The sequence below is a fragment of the Acomys russatus genome, chromosome 20, assembly GCF_903995435.1.
Source record: "Acomys russatus chromosome 20, mAcoRus1.1, whole genome shotgun sequence".
NCBI lineage: Eukaryota > Metazoa > Chordata > Mammalia > Rodentia > Muridae > Acomys > Acomys russatus.
In genome coordinates this window covers 33470772-33487616 of record NC_067156.1, presented here as the reverse complement: position 1 = coordinate 33487616, position 16845 = coordinate 33470772, and the positions used below count along the sequence as shown (strand labels likewise).

General features: G+C 41.0%; 1 protein-coding gene across 4 annotated transcripts in view; it reads right to left on the bottom strand.

The window, feature by feature from the left end:
• Kcnn2 (potassium calcium-activated channel subfamily N member 2) overlaps positions 1-16845 on the bottom strand; it is a 378701-nt gene that overhangs the window by 105446 nt on the left and 256410 nt on the right. Inside the window, exon 1 of one of the 4 annotated variants that reach the window (XM_051163927.1) lies at positions 140-162. The exons of the other annotated variants lie outside the window; for them this stretch is intronic. The gene's annotated coding sequence lies outside the window, so the exon portion shown is untranslated. Of the gene's footprint in view, positions 1-139; positions 163-16845 lie in introns of those variants that run through there. 4 annotated transcript variants of the gene reach the window in all.

The window sequence follows — 16845 nt, the reverse complement described above, 5'->3', positions numbered from 1 at the left end:
CCACTGTACCCTTTCTCCTAGCTTCTATGCCATGCTTCCTGTGTCTAAGCAACGTCATACCAAACCCTCCTTTCCCTAGCACCTGTGTGCCGTCCCACTTAGGGAAATATGGGAATAAGTCCACATCATTACCACTTACAAAAACCAATACAAAAGACACAAAGGAGAAGCAAGGCCAGCTGTCTGCACTGGATGAAGGTGGGTTTCTTGGACCTCTTCAATTCCAGGGGGATTTCCCTGCTATTGGGCCCTCTGCCATGCTGGTGATCACTAACATATCTGCACTGTGAAAAGCAGTCTTCTGGCATTAACTTTTATTTTCTTTGTCATTCTCTTCTTCAGGAAAAAAAAAAAAAAAAAAAAAAAAAAAAAAAAAAAAAAAACCCAAACAAACAAAAACCAAACTAAAACCAAACCAAACCAAACCAAAAAAACCCTTTTCCCCTGGCTTCTGCATTGCTTTGTTCTTGTCATCTCTGTTACTCTCAGGGACTTCAGTCTCCTTCCAGACTTTGGGGGTCACTGTTCATCCTTTGAGTGACCATCCCTGGACCCCTCCTCTTGGAAATAACCCTCATCATCTAATAGTCACATGGAAATGTAAATTACATAATCCTATCACTATCAAGAACAATATTGTTAAAAATCCCTCCATTGCCTGATGGGAAAGCAGACAAGGCATTGTGCCGTACGGTCTTGCCTAGCTCCTACTCCATCGCTTATGGCTTTTCCTCATAGCTCCTGTGGTTGCAAATCACAGAGCCTGCACCCTGTGCTTCCTTCTGTGTCTTCTACACTATGTCTTGTAGCCTAGAAAGCCTTTATCCAGCAGACCGTTCCTTACTCAAGACTAGATTTCACATCACCTCCCAATCTAAACCACCCTTGTTGCATTACGGGTGCTGCTATACCTCCTTCTGGTGTTTTCACGGAGGACAATGACACTTGCACCCCTGCCTATCTCTGAGGGTCGACACAGGGACCACTTCTACCTATCAGAGGCCAACAGATGCTTGTTGCAGCAGCTTCTTTGACACTTCTACCTCAAAGATGACCATCCTGACTGTTGCAAAGGTCCTAGTGTTCTTTAATCATGGAAGATGAGAACACCAAAGTGTAACTCAAAACATTCTGCAAACTTACACCAGATGGACTGACTGATAAGATTTTGAAATTACACAGGAAATCTAGATGATTTTCTTCTTCGGTAACTTCTCTAGGGAAGTTTCTATTTCATAATTTTTTATTATCTATTCTACTCACAGTTCATTTTCTATTCTCAGATAACTTATTTTGAGCTTGATAGTATGCACTGAAGTGTTGTCAGGAAGAAGTACTTTCTTCTCCCCAGAACAAAAATAACATTGTCCACCCCCCAACCCCCCCGTTCATCCGATCATCATGTGGAATTCTAAACACCAGGTGCCAGGGATGGGCTCCTTCCTGGCCATGTTGTAGAATTCACAGTAGACAGAGAGTCTGCCCACTGAAATTAACTTTGATCAGGAAAGAAAACGTCAAGATGACTTGAAGCAATTTAATAATGTAATTAGGTCTTTGGATGTTGCAAGGAAAGAAACAAACAGAAGATAAAACGGGGAAGGATAAATCTGACATGGCTGCAGATATGGTCATCAGGGAAGACTCTGGGGAGCACCATTTGGTGCAGATCCTGATAAGAAAAACAGCCCATCATGTAAAGGGCATCCCAAGCACGGTGAAAAGCATAGGTGAAGGCAGTGGCTTCAGAACAGCTCGGTATGCTCAAAGAAGAAAAGAACACTGGCTGAGTTAAGTGGCCAGGGACAGAGTGAAGGGTATTGGGTTTAAAGGTACAAACAGCAGCACATCAGGCAGCCCTTATGGGAAATGGCAGAGACTGGATTTCCATCCAAGTACATGGGAACCCACTGAAACCACTAGGCAAGGGAGTGACAGGATATGACCTGCAGCCTGCAAGGCTTATCCCTGTGCCACGGGGATTGTAGTGAGAGGCAAATGTAAAAGGATGCAAGTTGCACAACATCACTTGACTTGAGTGGTTGGAGTACCCTTGTAACCTGGACCAGGAGTTGCCATGGAAATGCAAAAGTGGTTTGGATGCACGTTGATTGCAGTATTGCTAGAATTTGCTGATGTCCTGAATGTGAGTATGATAAAACAAAGAGAGGGACTCACAGATGGCTACTGAGCTTCTACCCTGAGGAAAATCAGGATGGGTGGTGAAGCCACTTTCTGAGAATATTTCCTACACTATGCAGAGTGCAAAGGTGAGAAATGAAAAGCCCTATTCTGGACACTAAGATCTGAATACAGATGCTAAGAGTAACTTAAGATATGCAAGTCACACTGAGAAGCCCGGAACATTGAAATACATTTGGGAGGCATCTGCATTTAAGTGGTTTATTAGAGCAAATAAAGAATACAAGAGATTTAAAAAAAAAAAAAAAGCAGGACATGGCAGTTCTCAAGGCCAAGTTTGGAGGACCTCGATGGTAGAGGCCCTAAGAACATCTGAGATGCAGCAGTCACTGAAGGGAGGAGGAAAGAGTGGTGTGGTATTGTGAAAGCCAAGGACGTGGGGGCTGCCGATTACAAACTGTAAAATGGTATTTAGCGGGTTCAGAGAAGTGGTAATGTACTCAATCGTCTCTAGAGAACACAAAACGCATTCTAAAACATTACAGTCCCTCAAAGTCAACATCAAAATCTAAGCGCAGAAACATCCTCTTTGCATTTCACATACCTGTGTAAGAGGTATGATCTGTTTTCAGCTCGCAGGTAGGGGAGTTCACCAGAACGACTGAGAACAAATCAGATCTTTGTTTCTTTTTTATTCTGATATTATTAAGAGAAGAAATATTTGGGGGGGGGGGCTGTCACTTACTTTAATTCTGGGTCTGTAGATATTGCCCTTCACAGACTATGACGTCAGAGTCTATCCCACAACAAGCTTCAGTTTTCTGGGATAACTGTCTTATGTTTGCTTGGATAGTCACGCTTGTATGTCCACGTCATTATCTACAGTTAATGGGCAGCACGAGAACTCAGTGGAAGAGGGGCTAGTGTACAGCAGAGAGGCCCAGCTGCACAGGCAAGTGGCCTGCTGTGCAGCGCAGAGGCTCAGCTATGGAGGCCCTACCTGCTTCTCTTTTATGCATTCCTCTCAACCACCCTGGAAGATCCTAGGCTCAGGGACAACATCTTATCCATCATGGGAACCTTTACCAGACCAGGTCAAGGCTACCGCTAATGAAAAAAACCGAAACCCCAAAATACCCACGGAATACTGCTGTCATAGGTTCGCTATGAAATCAAGCAACGTAGACAGCTGTGGTTGCGCGCGCCGTTAATTCCAGCACTCCGGAGGCAGAGGCAGTCAGTTGGAGCTTTGAACTCAAGGCCAGCCTGGTCTACAGAGTGAATTCCTGGGCAGCCAGGGCTACACATGCAGAGAAACTCTGTCTTGGGGGTGGAGAGGAATCATGAAACCTAAGAGTAACAAGCAAGAGAGAAGTAGCCACACCCAATAAGTACAATGGTAATTAATACCCTGTGGCCCTGATAGAAAGTGCAAAATGCACCTGCTACACAAGAGCTTCACAGAGGTAAGAAGGCGGGCCATCAACAGGGAAAGCAACTCGCAGACAAGAAGACAATAGTCATCAAATACAAAGTTGGGTCCAAGACTGAGACTTGATCTCCCCCAGAGAAGCACTTGCCTATGAAAGATTTGGCTGTGAAAATGAACCCAAGAATACAGGTAAGAAAAAGGCTGGAATTCTTCCATAAGCTCAGAAAAATGAAGTCTTTCTGACTGTGCTGCGGGCCTAAGCCTTAACACAAACAAATGAACAGTAACACACCTACACTGCACTCCATGGAACTGTCACAAAAGACTTGCTGAATACAGAAGTTCCTACAGAAATCAGAAACCCAACAAAAATTCAGCAAGACACCCAAAGACCAGAAATGGAAATAAAATAGAAATTATTCTTCAACGCATTTAAACTAAATATGCCTAGCTTTAATCATAAAAGGAAAGTCAAGTAACTTTTCTTTCTTTCTTTCACGTTTGTTTGTTTGCTTGTTTTTAAACTTAGAGCCTAAAAAAGTAGCCAGGCCTAGTAACACAAGCCTGTAATTATAGCTAAGGGGCACACACTTTAGTCAAAGCCAGCCTGAGTAACTTAGTGAGATCCTGTGTCAATTAATAAAAATAATGATGCCTAGGAATACAGGTCCTGGGGGAAGAGCACTGGCATAGCATACACAAGACCCTAGGTGTGACCTGCAGTGCCAGAAGAAAAAGTTAAGTTGTAGAAGTTTTGTAACCTGTTGTACTTCTGAAGAGGGGAACAAAGAACTTGCAAGTGACAGTATTTGCACATATTGCAACAGTGTAACTGTGAATCCTGCCAGCTCCTGAGGAGGGGGGCAGTTCATCAGACTGGATGCTCATTGGCCACGCATTTCCATCCCCTTACATCAATGTATTTGCATGCTTGCTCAACAGTAAACACATGGTCATGTGTTGCAGCACTGGCTTTATATATACAAATGTCTGAGGTAATCTGAATGATTTAAAACAGAAATGGGTGAAAGAAATTATGGATGTCCCCCAAACAGAATAAGCCTGGGACTAAAAGATTTTTTTAATCGCTTTAAACTATTAAATAGAATGATATATTAAGTACTAGAGGTTTTTAAAAAACAATGTATCTGCTAGTATTTGTGCAGATGTGTTAAACAGGAAACACATATTTGCATTTCATATGTATAAAATACCTCTGATAAGAGACTAAAATTAATGCTAAGAACCATGTAGGGAGATAAACTGAGGGTCTGAGGACTGAGAAGAAAAGAGTGACAGATAACCAAGCAAAATTAAGTACTTTTACTTTGGTGAGAATGTGAACAAAATGAATTATTAATAAAAATCAAGGAAAATAATTTACAACAGGATGAGGATGAACAAGGTCATTAGACATTCAAACACTTCCTGCCAAAGTCTATGTGCTCAAGTCTAGAAAGTAATGGCTGATATCATGAGTGACAATACAGAAATCCAATTTATAGCTAAAGTATCCTTACCAAGCAAAATCTTGAAAGATTAAATTGTACAACTATGTCCAGCAGAATGAACTAAAATAATAATGATGATGATGATGATGATAACAATAATAATCTTTCCTTGTTAAGCCTTAAACAAGTATCCAATGTTACCCCTTTACGCAGTGATAGTTGGGTGTCTGCTCATCTTCCTTTCTGAATTCTGGTCTGAAACAGGAGCCATGCCAGAGTTTGTCCATTCCTTTCCCACAGCTGGGAAGGATAAAAGAACACCCATCTTCAGTTATGGGCAGGGGTCAGCCAAACACCCTCTCATATTCCTTTCCCTTCCCACTACAGACAAAACTACTTCTCTAGACTTCTTTGCAGTAACACTGCATTTTCTCTCTCCTACATTCCAAATGGTGCAATTCTGGTCTCCTACCTTAAACACAAGGTTATCCGATGGCATACAAGAATGCCTTGGGTTTAAAAAAAAAAAAAAAAAGGCTATGATGAATATAGACATCTTCCTTTTCTCCTTCAGGTGGAGTCTAGATCTGCAGCACTCATCTTGTGACCGAAATCAAAAGATTGTGAAAGAATCTCACCAATTATAGCCTGGACATTTGAGGCCACAGAGCCAGCACCTCCCATCCACTGGATTGTCTATTATTTATGAGGCTGAAAACTAAGACTGCATTTAACTTTGTATGCTTTAAGCTTCTGTGTGAATATCTGTAAAAGAAAAGGACTATTCAGTAAGGGAAATAATTTGTGGAGGAAGCAGTCAAGAAATCCATCAGAAGGCATACACCTCAAATATGAAATGTAAAATGTGCTAGCTGCTGAGTGGTAGAGCTGTTTGTGGGTGGATGGCTCTTGTTCATGACTTTCAAGTGTCAACCAACTGCTCTGAAATCTCTCAGTGTGAGTCATAGGAAACACGATCCTTAGTGTCGGAGAAGCTTGTACTTAATACATGGCCGGACCACTTACTAGCTAAATGGTTTGGGGCAACTGATTTAAACTCTCTAAAGTTAAACCTGCTCATTTACAACATGGAATAAAAATATCCACCTTACATGGCTCGTAGGAGGCAGCACCCACTCTGTTGACGCTGATCAAAGTCAAGCCAGGAACTCAAGAATAAGGAATAGTATTCCATGGATCCTCAAGCAGAGCAGCAACATAAATTAAATGAGAACTCGCGTTCTGAACGGGGAAAAACTGAACATGGATGAGAAGTTGACCAGGAACCAGAGTAGAGTCGCCCGTGAGAGGAACTCACAAGCCTCCCCTGTGCTTGCTTCAGGAGGAATTCTTATCATCGCTGAAACATGAGCTTCTGAGAGTTCCTCTTCTAATCTAATCAAGAGCTTCAGCCACAGATAAAACCTTAGAACCGTCCACATGATCCAGAGATAATTGAGATTATCATGGGTTTGGGATCTGCTCCCCTTCAGACCTAGTATAATTAAAATCGAATCTTGATCCCTTTCAGGGGGCGTCTGGCGACTGTGCCCACTTCTGGGTGCAGACACACTACCCATAATTATCATTGTCATCATATACTGCAGTTCATGCAAGGTGTCTGTACAAAGAACTTGTGAGTCTTTCCAAAGAACATGGAATGTTCATTTTCCTTGCCCCTTTTCTCTAAATAGAATGGAAACTACAGAAAATATGGGAGTCTGTGGCTTATGTACTCAAGCTCCAGAATCCAGTCAAACAGAGCTCAGTCTCATTGTGACCTGCCACCTTGCCTCAGCTCTATGATCCTAAAGAATGACTCAACTTTTTCCTCTTCAAATTTGTGATGTGTAAAGGAATTAGGAATTGATTGCTAGGGAGTGAACTATAGGTAAAGCTAAGAAATGTAAAGCTGTAACTAAATAAGAAAAAATTGTTTCTTTCTAAATGTTTAATCCATTAATAAAATAATTATTAAAAACAAATAATCATAAATTAATCTAAAAAGTTTAATTTATTATTATAAATAAAGGGCTGTATAATAATAAAAGTCTAAAATAATAAAAATCCTTTGAAGCATTAAATAACTGCTACATAGCTAAAATATAATATCATCACCTTTGTTATTTTAAGCACTTAAAAGCTAGCTAAAAGGCAATTCATAGTTATTAGCACATTTGCCCTTTAAGAACTTAATTAAAGGACAAACGGTTGAAAGGATATGCCGTGGTCACCCCATGAGTGAGCGAAAAGCCGAAAGCTAAAGTTCAGGGCCTCTAGCATTCACATCATTTGACAGGAGCATCAAGTAGCTCTGAAAAGGTGGAAGAAAATCAAATATTTAAAAAGCAAATGAATGTTTACCCCCTAATTTACATTATGATTTCTGCAATGTCACATCTAACTCCCTGATGCTCTTGGAAAACCTCCTATTCTCTAGCAGAAACAAATATTGAAATAAACTTCCACATTACACCCTGTGTGCTTTGGGAACAGAAACAGAGCACACTCTAGCTCAGACTTGCTCTAAGTTGCAGCTTCTACATCTGCAGATCCCTTTATCCCTGGCATTGGTTGTCTAGAGCTTCTTAGTCCACACAGTGTTTGAGATGGAATCTGAAAGATCTCACTCACAACATTAAGATGGCTGTATTTTGGGTAAATATTGATCCATACCAAACGGGCAACTACTTAAGACAGTGTATTGTATTTTTAATCCTCATTTTAAGAGAAAGGCAAGGGTCAAAGGTTAAGGAACTACTTATGGATGAATGTTGTGGTAAAACAGATGAAGTACAGATGTGGACAAGAACCCACGTGATCTCTCCACAGCGATCAAGCTGACATTCGGCACATACTTAGTAGTTAGGAAACAAATGTGGAAAGAACAAGGAGATGCTACCAGTGATGAGACCAATGAAGTTACATGTGGTTTCCTGGTTTGGTAGTGAATACAGCAACTAAATGGAGGAAGAGCCATTACACTGAAGTAAGTCAGTTGTGTCAAGAAATATTGACAAGCCAGGCACAGTGTGCACACCTTTTATCCTAACACTCAGGGAGGCAGAGACAGGCGCATAGCTTTGAGTTTGAGACCAGCCTGGTCTACAAAGAGAGTTCAGGACAGTGGAGGCTATAGAGAAACAAAACATAAGAAAAAAGAAAAAGTATTGATAGAGTACACACACACACACACACACACACACACAGAGAGAGAGAGAGAGAGAGAGAGAGAGAGAGAGAGAGAGAGAGAGAGAGAGAGAGAGAGAGGGAGAGAGGGAGAGAGGGAGAGAGAGAGAGAGAGAGAGAGAGAGAGAGAGAGAGAGAGAGAGAGAGAGAGAGAGAGAGAGAGAGAGAGAGAGGGAACACTCACATGGGAAACACATCTCTGAGGCATAAGTCTTAACACATTTAATGAAGGAGTACATGATTTAATACACTTCAATCACCAAAGAACATCACCAAATCCCAACACAGTGCAGCCTCATGTTCCAAAGAACAGTGCTGACCTCAGTAAAGACAATGGGGTTTAACTGAATATTTCTGTGAAGTCAGTGATGTTGAGAACTATAGTACCTATATCTAAATTTTAGAAATATTTTATCCATATCGTTAAGACACAAATTAGTATAGGATACCAATATGATCTTCAAACTATTCAAAACAAAATGGCCAGGCTATCTTTCAGGAGGCCCTGTAGAGCTGTTTCCCCGGAGACGAAATATGCCACCCTACCCTACCCCCACCCCCACTCAGGAAGCTAATGACAATTACAAAGATTCAGGAAGCTCATGAAACTTGTCAGGTTCTAGAAGCAGAAACAGTTCCAAAATGTGTGTGTCCCTCCCCACCCCCACGCAGGCTGGAAAGAACAGCTGGGGAAAAGAGACTCTTCCATGGAGTTGACACAAGGCCTGTGGGGAGACTCAAGGCTTTGGCTTCTGTGTGTTGTCATGAATACTGCAGGGGGTACTGCCAGAGATGCACCTGCTACTGAGTAAGCCATGCTCTTATAAGTAACCCCAGTAAACACACCAGCTCACCCAGCTAAGTTTGGATGGACCTGTTCCCTCATTCTCCCTTCTGTGCTTTATTGGGGGTGGGTAAAGATTTATTGGCATCTCCACAGGAAACTCACACAATGGGTACGTATGAAACATATTTTCACACAGACTGAGAAAGAGTGATGAACAGCATGCTGTAATAAGAAAGAAACAGAAGTCAAAAGGAAAGGTGGATGATCAAGGAAATACACTAGTAGGCAAATAAAAACTATACATAACTATTAACAACCTGAAAATGGTTAATTTGGAGGAGATGAAAAAGCAAGATATAAAAAGATACTGGACATTAATAATAATAAAATAATAATAATGGAAAAGCAAGATATAAAAAGATACTGGACATTAATAATAATAAAATAATAATAATAATAATAATAATAATAATAATAATAGGAGAGAAAATGGAAGCTAGAAGGGAACCTCAGAGATATGTACGAGGAAGTGTGCCCCTGTATACAAGGACAGAGAGTCTAGTATACTTTAAACATTGCTTAATATACATATTTGCTAAAAAAAAAAAAATAAGAATGAGCAATAAAAGAGAAGATATAAATTATATAACCTCCAGACCACTACAGTGGGAGATAAATTAAGAAAACAAACAAACCCATGTTACCCATGACAAGACTAAGAATAAAGAGGAAAAATACAAACTTAAAATAAGGTCTGAAATAGGTACAAACATAACAGTGCCATACTCCAACATGCAGTGTTGAAAGCAAGTTAAGGGAGACACTGGAAATCTCAGGGCAAACACTGAGTCAGCATAGAGGGAGGGGGCCTATTACAGTGTTTACTGATTCAGTTTCATTCAGAGGCTACACAGAGGACAGACAAGAAGACCTCTAATAAGCGCCGCCACTGGGAAACCAGCCTTGGAATAAAATGGAAGGCTATTTTAGCCTTGGTTGTAATGTTCCTTTTCTCCTTTGATAAATAACACCTAAGAGGCGAAGAAATGAAAAAATCTCTACCGCCATGAGGCAAAAGCTCCAAAGGCTAGAAGAGAGGAAACTTGCGAGCTGTCAGGAGTCCAAGAGCTCAGGGTCCCCCTCACAGTGGCTGCCCCTTTCTTCCTGCCCTTTCATGTGCAACAAAAGGCACTGTTGGGGCTGAAGCCACTGAAGAAGCTGTGAGGAAGAAAGCCACTAGCATGGCTCCTGAGCTCCAGTCCGGTTATGGGAACACATTCCAAAAGTGCATACTACATGGAACAGAAGTCTAAGAACGAGCCTGATCAAGTTTCTTTAGTTCTTTCAGTTTTCCCTATGCTAAGCCTTTGAAATTAGAACACAGTCTTATGAAACATGTCAATCCCACTCCAATAAGAGTTAAGGTTAAGAAAAAAATACACTCAATTGCAGTCACTGTTTGATTTTCAAACCTTCTTTACTAAAAATATTCTATTTAGCTTCTTAATGACTGCAATGGTTGTTAATATCAAAACTTCCCTGCTTAAGAAGAAATGACAAAACAGACACTAAGTGCAATTCTGTCAAAATTCAAAATGCCTGTAATTAAACCCAAGTGACTGGGACTAACTGAGTACTCACATGGCAAGACCATCAAGACTAAGTTGGTTATTTTTAATATGTGTTTCCAAATTGTATACTTAGGATTCAAAATCAGCAACATTCTATTTTCAGTGTTCCCTTGAAAAGAAACAATTTTGGCTGGGGAGATGTTTCAACTGCCATGAACACTGGATACTCCTGCAGAGGATGTGGCTTTGGTTCCCTGCATCCACATGGCAGCTCTCAGCCATGTGAAACTATGACTTCAGGGTATCTGATGCCCTTTCTGGCCTCCACAATGACCAGGCACACAAATGGTGGACAGACATACATGTAGACAAAACACTCATACACATAGGATAATAAGAATAAAGTATGCACAGTCACAAAAATGCTTGCTAGGATGATACTTGAGCTAAGCATAAAGGCACAGAATAGTAGTGTATACAGACTTCAAAATATAGCTTGCACAAAAGTACAGAAATCTTAATGAATGGTATGGCTCAGTCTCTCCAAACATATAAAGGAGGTTTTAATAATATTCATATAGCTAAGCCTGCTGTCAAACAACAACAAAACAAAAACAAAAACAAACAAACAAAAACCCTATCAGGCCAAAGGAATGAGAGGCAGGAAATCACCAAGAACTTTTTTAGCACACAAAAAGGAAGTTGGCCCTACCATTCAGTTAAAGTCAGATATGAGAGCAAACTTCCTGGGCATTTTTAAACTAGAATAACATGTTTAATGTTACTATAGAGATCATTAGAACTTTTGTTTTTCTGAACCATTCACTTAATTAATATGGAAATGTGGCCATAGTAGGATGAGAATACAAAAGAAAAAGCAGTCACACCCAAACAAGGGAGTTGAGATGGACAGCTGAGAGTGGAGCAGCATTACGCCAGGGACTTACATTCATGCCCATTTTATTTACGTCATCGACATTCTTTCATACCCTCTACTTCTCTTTCATGAGTAATTGAGTATTGGTTTCTATCCCGTCACTGTGGACATCCCTAGAGACAGATGAAAAAGACTAAACAAGACATATCTTACGGAACAATTAATTACGGATAAAGAATAGTCTAGCATAGTTTCCTTGAATCAATTGTAGCAAACTTCGGGTAACATAAAATACAATTTGGAACAAAGGGTCTCCTTTATCTACATTTAAGTAAGACAAATGTCTGAATATCATGTTTTCAAGAAGTGGTTACTTTTTGGTCGTAACTGAAATGGGAAAATGGTACAACTCTTCTCACACATTCCAGATAAAATTATACCTAACTGTTCCCTTAAAAAAAAAAAAAGCATCTCTCAAGTTTCAGATCTCAAGATATGAATTTGATTCCCAAGTTTGCTACTCGCTAGCTGAGTAAGAATTGAAATGAAGTTGTACGTATAATGTACTTGGCACAGGGCTTGTTCTCGGAAAGTGTATTCTAATGTGCATTACTTGGCTTTCCCTAAAAATGGTCATAAAGCCTGAATATAACAAGTCCAGGATGGTCTAATACGTTATACATGTTAGTAATTCTCTGTTCTTTATGATACTTCAATCCCAAAATGTTAAGTGGCCCATATTATTGTAGCATCTTTCCTCATTTTACATTTCCATCTCATACCATACTTATTCTCACGCAATTTCTGAAAGAATATTCACTTCCTTTCATCGTTATCTTTGCCATCACATAAAAGACATGGAAGACTAAGCAAATACTATATCAAAGAGAAAGCAGTAATAAAGGGAAAGGTCTGATGCCAAGATAGAATTAGACGCAGCTCTCGCATGATGCCAGGATTGGGAAGAGTTAGGGAAACAGAGGATGCCCTGCGTTCTGAAGAGGAAGGACATCCAAAACTACAAGTACAGCTGTCTAGATCCATGAGTTAACACACTGTTGCATGCTAAGCCAAAGCTTGAAGCATAAACAGAGGTAACCCTACCTTTCTACCAAACCCAAACATTACTCGGGAAGGTCTTGTGCGTCAGAAACATACAATTTGACTCCTTTCCTGCTTTCCATTAATTTAATCCTAAAAACAAAAGAAAACAAAACAAAAAACACTGGATGGCAGGATGACATAGTATGGTCAACTTACAGGTCAAGGGGGTATGCAAAGGCTCTCAGAAGGCTACAACAGATCCAGAGAGATTGAGTCAATGAAGTGCTAAGGGCTCGTTATTGAGAACCAGAGCCATGCACACATGCTTCTCAGGAAAGGAGAGGAACAGAGAGTGTGGAGTAACTGGGCTTCAGAGAGGAGGAGGCACCCGGTTAATGAGCACTGAAAAAGCCAAACTGTCCAAGGCAACAGCCACATCAGGAGACACTACAGTCATCTAATAAATGGGATAAAAATCAGAAGGATGCCCCAGGACAAGTCTCCATCTCCTGTTACATTACCAGAACTATCTAGAGCTAACCTCTTAGTATCAGAGCGTTGATTTCCATGGCCTTCTGAAGTAAACCATGCCATGTGGATAGATCAATTTGCAGATTTCCTTAAACCAAGTCTAACAACATCTGTCTCTTTCTTACAGCTATAAAGCTCACAAACAATCCTGTAACTCTGATTTCAGCCAATGACAGCTCACTCTGATCTCATTCCTCTTAATCACTTAAATTCAAACGAAACACAAATAGTTCACAAAGATAAATGTCTTCAGTAATTCCAAACATTATGACAGAAAAACACAAAAGCATAGAAAGAACTCTTGCTGAGAAAAGTCCCGTTTGTTAAACTCCTCTCAGTACACTAGACTGTCTTCCCACGTCCTCTGAAGTAACTTGGTTCACATACATCCTCAATCCACCTTTGATAAATTGAAGAAAATGAGCAAGGATGGCTGGCTGCCTGTACTTCATAGATGAAGCCATAGAGATCATTTACATAGTCAGCATGCAGTGACATGGAGAGAACATTGGAGAAGCTACTTCATGGATGCTGACTATACAACACAGCCTATGGAAATGCTCATCAGATTCACATGTGCTCTCTCTCCTTATGAGGCTGACATGTGAGTTAGGCTGAGTCTAACAAGTTCCACTGTAGTAATGACCTCCATTAGTTGAGCCTGGGGGTCATCGTTGTATTCTGTATTTTTCATCACTCTCATACCTTGATACTCCCAGAGGTAACCATCATACCATCAAAGAGAGGATCATAGTGCCTTGTCAACAGAAACTTACGAGAAACAGATCATGATTGTCATGGTTAATAATGGTTAAGGTGATACAAGTGGAGTAGTGTCTGCAACTGCTGCGTCCAGCACTGGACTTCTAATAAACATTAAAGTAAGATTACACATACACAATATGGTCTGGCCCCATCTCAGAGAAGTATGTAAAGCCTTTAAGGAGTTCCTTTTGGCTGTTGCCCTACTCGGTTTTCACGTGTATTAACTTAGTCTCTGGTGCTTCCATCTTCCCTGCTGCTTGTGGGAAGGTCTTTCCCAAACCTGATGTCACAATAATTTGACAATGACTTTGTTGTTTCACTGGAACAGATCACAGCGTGGCATGGCTCTTGTCATAGTTAGTTTACAATGCTGCGATGAAACACTGTGACCATAAATAACTTAATGAGAAAAGGGTTTATATCACTCACAGTTGCATGTAACAGTTCACCATCAAAAGTAGTAATGGCAGAAACTCAAACACGGCAGAAAACTGGAGGCAGGAGCTGATGCAGAGGCCATTAAGGAAGTACTCCTTACAAGCTTGCTCCAGTGGCTTGCTCAGCCTGGTTCCTTATAGAATGCAGGACCACCTAGCACAAGGGTAGCCCCACCCACAATGAGCTGGCCCTCCCATACCACTAATTAAGAAAATGTCTTACAGGCTTACCTACAGCCCAGTCTTACAGAGGCATTTACTCAATTGAAGTTCCCTCCTCTCAGATGATTCTAGTTTGTATTAAGTCGACGTAAAAACTATCCAGAACAGGGCTAAAAGCAACTTGACTTCTAAGTAGCTTTGTGGGTTAGGCTACATATATCCCAAGATTATAGACAAGAAACTGAAGCTATGAGGTGTTCGTAGACTTCCAGGAACTTCTGGGGCAATATTAGGGAAATGTGTGTTTTAGTCAACGTCCATTTCACCTTGGGATCCCTTATCCCAGCATACACTGTTTGTTTGTTTGCTTGCTTGCTTGCTTTTAGAGAGTATCTAAATTGAAATGGATGGTGAGGTAAGGCAGAGATGGCTTCCTGAAAGAGGTGACCAGCAGGATTTGAGGAAACAAAGGAAGAAAGGCATTTCAGGCTTCCGGGATTCCTTGGGGAACCTCAAGCAAGTGCTAGAGAAAAAGTGACTTCGGTCTGGAAGAGTGGGGATGGGTTGTGTTAATGGACATCCAAGTGACTAGGTCATACCAGGTCTGAGAAGGAAGAGCTATGCCACGCTGTGAACTCTTACACTGAGACAACAAAGTCACTGACAAGTTGTTGTGCCATCACATTTGGGTAAAGACTCTCCTGAAGCAGGAGGGAAGATACAAGCACCAGAGACTAAGTTAATACACATGAGCACTGAGGAGGGCAACAGCCAGGATGAACTCCCTACAGGCTTCACACACTCCTCTGAGATGGGGCCAGGCCATGCTGTGTATGTATAATTTTATTCTATTGTTTATTAGAGGACTCTGCAATTGTATTGTCTGTTCTTCCCTGGATACTAGTTTGGTGCTGTCTGACAGTTCCATGTGCTTCCATAATGAATACTATTTGCTTTCGCCCCTCCTCTCCTGCTGGAAGTCTTCTTGAGCAAGTCCCTCTCGCATTTTCATGTCTTCTTTTTGTGTGTGACCCACTGAGTTTAATTAGAGTTTCTTGAAGAGTGTGGGTGGGAAGTAATTTACTGCAGCAAGGGCAACTATCACTACACAACTGAAGAAAATGACACCCTTCCCCTAACAACCTGAAATTGTCAACAGTCCCCCAGGGAGGAGTAGGCCCTAATGGGCTCCTCCCCTATGTATGATGAAATGTGGAGGGGCCTAGTCTTGTGCGCGTGACAACCACAGCCGCAGCGAGACATGAATTCATGAGCGTCAATGACTATTTCACATCCAAAAGATAGGCCCGTGCTCCACGGCCCCCTCTTCTGAATCTTACATTATTCCCAGCCCTTTTTCTACAGTGTAACCTGAGCTTTAGAGAGGAGGCCAAGTTATCCTATTTAGGACCAAGACCTCAATGTATTCTCTGCAGTCTGGCCCTATTGTTACTTAAGATGAGGCTAAAAGAAAGTCAGTTTCAAAAGAAATACTAAGCTACTATAAAATGACTACTAATGTATGTAATAAAATTTGGTATATAATATAGGATGCCATATATCATTTCTATATATTATATCTAATGCATTGCATACTATATGTAAAATATCGTACATATTATATGTCAAAATATGTACTGTGTATTGGGATACAGGTTGTATGAAGAGCATATAATATAAATAGCAAAAACATAAAATTCCTGTTGAATATAAATACAGTAGAGGTTGTAGGAGAACCTGACAGCCAGCGTAAAAGTGCTACACCTGTTTGCAGAAAGCAGCCGTGATGACATTACCTAGGAAGCAGCCATGGGAGCCAATGGTGTGAGAGAAGGCACAGAGATGATCCAGTGGGATGGGAGAAAAAAATCTTCCCTAAGGCTCTAGGTAGTGAGTGGTGATGCCCTTCCCCAAGACCAAATGTAAGAGGCAACAAGAAAGGCTAAGGGACAGACTAGGTTAGTTGGGACACAGGGAATGCCCCGCCCCCCTGAGGACTACCAACACCAACAGGAGTGCCTGGCCCTCAGCTGAGAGTTGAAGAGATTACCTCTGTGAAATATGCCTTTAATCTGCAGGAACAGAAGTCAGTAAGCAAACTAATAAAGTATATGTGCTGGCCGCCATCCAGACCATAAAGAATTAGACAAATAAACAGTCTTTACTACTTCTCGCTTTGTGACTAGAAACAGTCAATTAGAAAAGAGGTTCTAAATATAAGCAATGCATTTCCCTTACCAAATGAGGCCAGCTATACCAACAGTGGCATGAACACCTTACGTAGCCAGACACCGGCTTCTGCATGACAGAGTTACACCATACCACAGGTGGGATAAGACTGGTCTTTCCTCACAGGCTTCTCTGACTGGCAATTCCAATGTTCCAGAAGGCCCAGCACACAGCCATTGTATTCCTGCTTGGTGGTATCTGTTTGGTTTAAAATAGCATTCACCTTGC